The sequence below is a fragment of the Nomascus leucogenys genome, chromosome 18, assembly GCF_006542625.1.
Source record: "Nomascus leucogenys isolate Asia chromosome 18, Asia_NLE_v1, whole genome shotgun sequence".
Classification (NCBI taxonomy): Eukaryota; Metazoa; Chordata; class Mammalia; order Primates; family Hylobatidae; genus Nomascus; species Nomascus leucogenys.
In genome coordinates, this window is record NC_044398.1 from 39,227,257 (window position 1) to 39,234,791 (window position 7,535).

The following is a 7,535-nucleotide window of genomic DNA, read 5'->3' on the forward strand; positions in this document are numbered from 1 at the left end:
TGGTATATTTGAGTCTCGTATCAAAACAATAGATTGGTAAAGGTGGTATTATTGTATTGATAAGTAAATAGTCTTGGAGGGAAAATGCAATTGATCTAAGTTTAGATATCTTCAATAGTCAGCATTCAGAAGTTTAAAGGGCATAGGCTAAGTTCATCAGACATAACTGGGCTCAAATCTTGGCTCTGCCACATATGACCTTTGACAGGTAACAACCGTTTTGCACCTGTTTCCTCATTTGTAAACTGGGTACATTTGTGGCTAGTCCTCAGGCTTGTTGAAATTAAAACAGGTAAAACTCCAACTCATTGCACGCTATACATATCATATTTCTTTCTTTTCGTTCTGACTGTAAGTCCAATGTCTTTCCCAGAGTATCAAAGGGCCTGTCTAAGGGATGCATCTGACAGGTTGCACCAAACAAACTTGTGTATGTCAACAGCTGGGAAACTTTGACTTTGACAAGAATGTCAAAGCAAATGGACACACACACACAAACAAGGATGTGCATCTTTGTGTAGGCAAGTGTACTCAAGAAGGCAGGCAAGGGAAGCAATATTCTGTTTCTCAAGTTTTAAGCAACCTAAGGCAGAGTTTCAAGTACAGGAAGAGAACTTGGGAGATGAATTCAAGTCTGTGAAGCCTTTGGCTAGCTTACATAACAATGAGTTAAACATGTACAGTGCTTTACAGCTTCCTCTCCATGACCTTTTTGTTTTTGTTCTGTAAGGTGATTACACCCACTGTGCAGATGGGCATGCTGAATGACCTTTAAGATGCCTAGTTAATTACGAACTCAACTCCAGTTCTCTTTTTTTCAAAATCAGATTTCCTTTCAAATCCCATCATGCTTCTCCATTCTATTAAAGTGCCTGGAGATCTCCTTCCCTCACACTGTTTAAAGTCATGCCTCAGATCTCACCACAGGGAAATGAAGACTTCACAATCCCTAAGATCCAGCCCACACTCCTGATATCTGGGGTGGATACCAAGAAATGATCCTCAAAATTCAGGAGAAGTGAAAATGGTATTAGAAAGGAAACTTTCCCTTTTCACAAGATGGCGCCGAAAGTGAAGAAGGAAGCTCCTGCCCCTCCTAAAGCCAAAGCCAAAGCGAAGAATTTAAAGGCCAAGAAGACAGTGTTGAAAGGTGTCCACAGCCACAAAAAAAAAGAAGATCCGCACATCACCCACCTTCCGGCAGCCCAAGACGCTGCGACTCCCGAGGCAGCCCAAATATCCTTGGAAGAGTGCTCCCAGGAGAAACAAGCTTGACCACTATGCTATCATCAAGTTTCCGCTGACCACTGAGTCGCCATGAAGAAGATAGAAGACAACAACACACTTGTGTTCATTGTGGATGTTAAAGCCAACAAGCACCAGATCAAACAGGCTGTGAAGAAGCTCTAAGACATTGATATGGCCAATGTCAACATCCTGATTCGGCCTGATGGAGAGAAGAAGGAATATGTTTGACTGTCTCCTGATTACGAAGCTTTGGATGTTGCCAACAACATTGGAATAATCTAAACTGAGTCCAGCTGGCTAATTCTAAATATGTGTATATCTTTTCACCATTAAAAAAAAAAAAAAAAAAGGAAACTTTCTCAGCCAGGTGCGGTGGCTCACGCCTGTAATCCCAGCACTTTGGGAGGCTGAGGTGGGCGGATGACCTGAGGTCAGGAGTTCAAGACCAGCCTGACCAACATAGTGAAACCTCATCTCTACTAAATACAAAAAATTAGCCAGGTGTGGTGGTGGGCACCTGTAATCCCAGCTACTTGTGAGGCTGAGGCAAGAGAAGCGCTTGAAACTGGGAGGCAGAGGTTGCACTGAGCCAAGATTTTAGCACTGCACTCCAGCCTGGGTGATAGAGCGAGACTCCGACTCAAAAAAAAAAAGGAAACTTTCTCTGCCAGAAAACAGCTCCTGCTTGTTGTATTTGTTGTGCCATAAACATGCCTTGGGTGAAGACGCAGCCTCTGTTTCTCTGGGGTTAACCCCACACAGTTCCCTCAGCACAGGCACCCTTTTCTTCGATGCTCGCAAAGTCCCATTCCTTCCTTGCCTGAGCACACAGCCCATCATAGGATCTAGCCCTCTTTTGCCTTCTCCAGTCATCTTTACCTTCCCACCTGCCACACTACCAGAAAAATAAAATAAAGTAAAATGTCAATAAAGACATTTCTTTATCTGGCTTGTCTTAAAGTCAAAAGGAGGAGGGACTAAGGCAGGATCAATATTTAGTTTGTCCTACAGTCAAAAGGAATAGGAATTAAGGCAGATAAATATTTAATTTGTTCAACATTAAAAGGAGTGATTAAAGTAGATAAATAAGGATAATACTTCAGGCAGATAAACACAAAATCCTGTGTTTATTTCCCCCAGACTAACTGCACAATAATGGGCTGGTGTCCACAGGATTAGTCAACAAGGTTTGCCCTGTCCTTCCACCCTACTGTCCCTCTTGGTGCCCCTGGGCTCAGGGAGAGTGTTTCCTGAAGTGATTCCGAAAGGAATGACCTAGGCTGGGCACTGTGACTCATGCCTGTAATCCTAGCACTTTGGGAGGCCGAGGCAGGAGGATTGCTTGAGCTCAGGAGTTTGAGACCAGCCTGGGCAATATGGCGAAACCCTATCTCTGTAAAAAATACAAAAATTAGCTCGGGGTGGTGGTCCCAGATACTCGGGAGGCTGAGGTGGGAACATCACTTGAGCCTGGAAGGTTGAGGCTCCAGTGGAGCCATGATTGCGTCACTGCACTCCAGCCTGGGCAATAGAGTGAAACCCTGTCTCAAAAATAAGTAAAATAAAATATTTTTAAATGCAGAATTTAATCTAATCACAAGGAAACTGCAGACAAATCTATTTTACAAAGTAACTGGCCTAAACTCTTCAAAAATATCAAGGCCACTGAAGATAGAGAAAGGTTGAGGAGCTGTTTCACATGAAAGGTAATTAAAGAAATCTGATGAGTAAATGTAATCTGTGGTCCTGAAATTGAACATAGAATATTGGGGCAACTGGTGAAGTTTGAATATGGACTATGGATTACATAATATTATTTTATCAACGTTGAGTTTTCTGATTTTTGGTCAGTGTTCTGAGATCACATTAAAAAAAGTCCTTGTTCTCATGAACTCCACACTGAAGTGTTCATAGATAAAGGGACATGATGAATGCAAATTACTCTCAAATTGTTTTAAAAAAATGTGTATAAGTGTGTATGCATGGGGGTGAGGGGAGAGAGAGAGACAGATGCTGGGCACAGTGGCTCAAGCCTGTAATTTCAGCACTTTGGGAGGCCAGGCAGGCAGATTGCCTGAGCTCAGGAATTCAAGACCAGCCTGGGCAACACGGCAAAACCCCATCTCTACAAAAAACACAAAAATTAGCCAGGCATGGTGGCGCATACCTATAGTCCCAGCTACTTGGGGTGCTGAGGTGGGAGGATCGCTTGAGCCTAGGATGTCAAGGCTGCAGTGAGCAGAGGCTGCACCACTGCACTTCAGCCTTAGTAAAAAAAAAAAAAAAAAGAAAAAAAGAGAGGTCAGGCGTGGTGGCTCAGGCCTGTAATCCCAGCACTTTGGGAGGCCGAAGTGGGCGGATCACAAGGTCAGGAGATTGAGACTATCCTGGCTAACATGGTGAAACCCCGTCTCTACCAAAAAAAATACAAAAAATTTGCCGGGCGTGGTGGCAGGCGCCTGTAGTCCCAGCTACTCAGGATAATGGCGTGAACTCGGGAGCCAAGATCGCGCCACTGCACTCCAGCCTGGGCGACAGAGCAAGACTCTGTCTCAAAAAAAAAAAAAAAAAAAAAAAGAGAGGAAATGATAGCTGAAATGGAACAAAGTGTTAACAGCTGGGAAATCTGGATGAAGGGTATATAGTTTTTTGTTTTAATGATTCTGTAACTTTTCTGTACATGTGAAACTAGGTCAAAATTAAAAGTTTTTTAAGGGTCCTCTGCTGGCCAAGAAGCACATAAAAAGATGTTCAATGGCCAAATGCAGTGGCTCACACCTGTAATCCCAGGACTTTGGGAGGCTGAGGCAGGCGGATCTCTTGAGGTCACGAGTTCGAGACCAGCCTGGCTAACATGATGAAACCCTGTCTCTACTAAAAAATACAAAAATTAGCTGGGCATAGTGGCGGGCACCTGTAATCCCAGCTACTCAGGAGGCTGAGGCAAGAGAATTGTTTGAACCTGAGAGGTGGAGGTTGCAGTGAGCTGAGATTGCACCTCTGCACTCCAGCCTGGGCAGCAAGAGTGAAACTCTGTCTCAAAAAAAAAAAAAGAAAAAAGAAAAGATGTTCAATATCATCAGGCATTCAGGAAAGTAGGGAAGTGCAAATCAAAATCGCAATGAGCTACCACTTCACACTCACGGGGAAGACTACAGTCAAAAAGATAGTAGCCGGCCGGCTGCGGTGGCTCACGTCTGTAATCCCAGCACTTTGGGAAGCTGAGGCGGGTGGATTACCTGAGGTCAGGAGTTCGAGACCAGCCTGGCCAACATGGTGAAACCCCGCCTCTACTAAAAATACAAAACTTAGGCTGGCGTGGTGGCCCACACCTGTAATCCCAGATACTTGGGAGGCTGAGGCAGGAGAATTATTTGAGCCCAGGAAGTGGAGGTTGCAGTGAGCCAAGATCATGCCTCTGCACTCCAGCCTGGCCGATGAAGCAAGATTCTGTCTCAAAAAAAGGTAATAGCCTATGTTGATGTGAAGGTGTAGATATCAGAACTGTATGGCAGTTCTTTAAAAGGTTAAACATGGCCTGGCGCGATGGCTCATGCCTGTAATCCCAGCACTTTGGGAGGCTGAGGCGGGCAGATCACGGGGTCAGGAGATCGAGACCATGGTGAAACCCCGTCTCTACTAAAAATACAAAAAATTAGCCAGGCTTGGTGGCAGGCGCCTGTAGTAGTCCTAGCTACTCGGGAGGCTGAGGCAGAAGAATGGTGTGAACCTGGAAGGCGGAGCTTGCAGTGAGCCGAGATCGCGCCACTGCACTCCAGCCTGGGTGACAGAGCGAGACTCCGTCTCAAAAAAAAAAAAAAAAAAAGGTTAAACGTGCAGTTACATTTAACCCAGTAATTCTATTCCTAGGCATACACCCTAGAGAATTAAAAACAGATACAAAAACACATACTTGTACATAATTATTCATCGCAGCATTATTCACAATAGCCAAAAGGTGGAAAAAATCCACATGTCCCTGAATGAACAGGAAAATGTGATCTATCTATACAATAGAACATTATTCAGCAATAAAAAGGAACGAAGTACTGATACATGCTATCACATGGGTGAAGTTTGAAACTTTGAAACTTTGAAAACGTGATGCTAAGTGCAAGAAGGAAGCACAAAAGACCACACATCATAGGATTCCATTTATATGAAATGTCCAGAATAGGCCAAAATATAAAGACAGAAAGTAGATTAGTGGTTGCCTAGGGCTGGGGAGGATGGAGAATACCAGGGTTACATTTAAAGGATACAGAGTGTCCTTTTGGGAGAGATTAAATATTCTAAAATTGATTGTGGCAATAGTTGAACAATTGTGAATATATTAAAAATCACTGAGGTGCAAGGTGAATTGTGTGGTATGTGAATTCTATCTCAACAAAGCTATTACTCAAAAAGTGTTGTTTTTAAAAGTTTTTTCCTCTTGAATTCCCATAATTCCACCAAAAAGTGTTCTTGTTTGTTCTCCAAAGCGTTCCAGTTTGTATAATAAATTGTATGATCACTCTACTTAAGTTTTATATAGGACTCAAAAGCAAGCCTGATTTGATAATGGAGTTTTGCTCTTGCAATAGAAAAAGGATATGAAGTAGGGGAATTTTCTGTCAGAGAAGAAGTGGAAAGCCTGGCTCTTCTGGCCTGGAGGAGTCAAGAAAGGAGAAAACAGCAGCATTAACAATAATAATAATAGTATCAATAAAAAGAATAACAATAGCAAACTTCTATTGGGTGCTTACTCTGTGCCAGCATAGTGCTAACTGCTTACATAAATAATCTCCTTTGATCCTTACAGTATCCCTATGAGGGATTCAGACCTTGCATCCTTTCCCATTGTCCATGCTCCTCGGGGAAGCAGTGGTCAAGCAGTGGTTCCCAATCTCCCCTTTCTACTCCAAAGTCCCAAAGGGGGAAGTGGGTGGAGGACATGAGGTGATTACTAACGAGGTACCCCCAATTTCCTTCTCCCCAGTAACCTCCTCCTGAAGAGGCTGGAAAACCAAATACTCTCTTTCCCAGCCTTCCTTGAGAATAGAATGTGACTTAGTTTTGACTGATTAGACATAAGTTTCCTCTAGAGCTTCTGGGGAAGACATTTTGTTTTCAAATGAAAGGGACCAGCACAAAAGAAACGCTGCCTGTGCTCATTGGTCTCACTTATACATTCCTTAAACACGAACGTGATGGGTGGAGCTGAGGCAGCCATTTATAATTATTAAAATTGTAACATTATTCATCCTTAAAAAATAAGAAAATGCTGTCACATGCTATGACATTGATGAACCTTAAAGGCATTGTACTAAATGAAATAAGTCAGTCACAGAAAGACAAACGCTGTATGATTTCACTTATTTGGTATCTAAAGTAGTCAAATCCATAGACGGAAAGTAGAAGGGTGGTTGCCAGGGGCTGGAATGAGAAGGAAATGGACAGCTGTCTAGTGAGCACAGAGTTTCACTTTTGCAAGATGGACAAGTTCTAGAGATCTGTTGCATAGCAATGTGAATAAAGTTACCACTATTGAAATGAACACTTAAAAATAGTTAAGACGATAAATTTTGTATGTGATTTTACCATAACTTTTTTTTGAGACAGAGTCTCGCTGTCACCCAGGCTGGAGTGCAGTGGCGTGATCTCGGCTCACTGCAGTCTCCACCCCCTGGGGTTCACGCCATTCTCTTGCCTCAGCCTCCCAAGTAGCTGGGACTACAGGAGCCTGCCACCTCGCCCGGCCAATTTTTTGTATTTTTATTACAGATGGGGTTTCACCGTGTTAGCCAGGATGGTCTTGATCTTCTGACCTCGTGATCCTCACGCCTCGGCCTCCCAAAGTGATGGGATTACAGGCATGAGCCACCGCGCCCAGCCTCTTTTTTTTTTTTTTTTTGAGATGGAGTGTTGCTCTTGTCGCCTAGGCTGGAGTGCAGTGGCCCGATCTTGGCTCACTGCAACCTCCGCCACCTGGGTTCAAGTGGTTCTCCTGCCTCAGCCTCCCGAGTAGCTGGGATTACAGGCATGCGCCATCACACCCAGCTAATGTTTTTGTATTTGTAGTAGAGACGGGGTTTCACCATGTTGGCCAGGCTGGTCTTGAACTCCTGACGTCAGGTGATCCACCCACATTGGCCTCCCAAAGTGCTGGGATTATAGGCATGACCACTGCGCCCAGCCTACCACAACTTTTTTATAAAAAGGAAGGAAATACTGATACCTGTTACACTATGGCTGAACCTTGAAAACATTGTGCTAAGTGAAAGAAGGGAGTCATAAAAGGCCATGTA

General features: G+C 43.7%; 1 pseudogene; it reads left to right on the forward strand.

Moving 5' to 3' along the window:
- Window positions 1–1,059: 1,059 nt before the first annotated feature.
- LOC115831201 lies at window positions 1,060–1,530 on the forward strand (annotated as a pseudogene).
- Window positions 1,531–7,535: the final 6,005 nt, after the last annotated feature.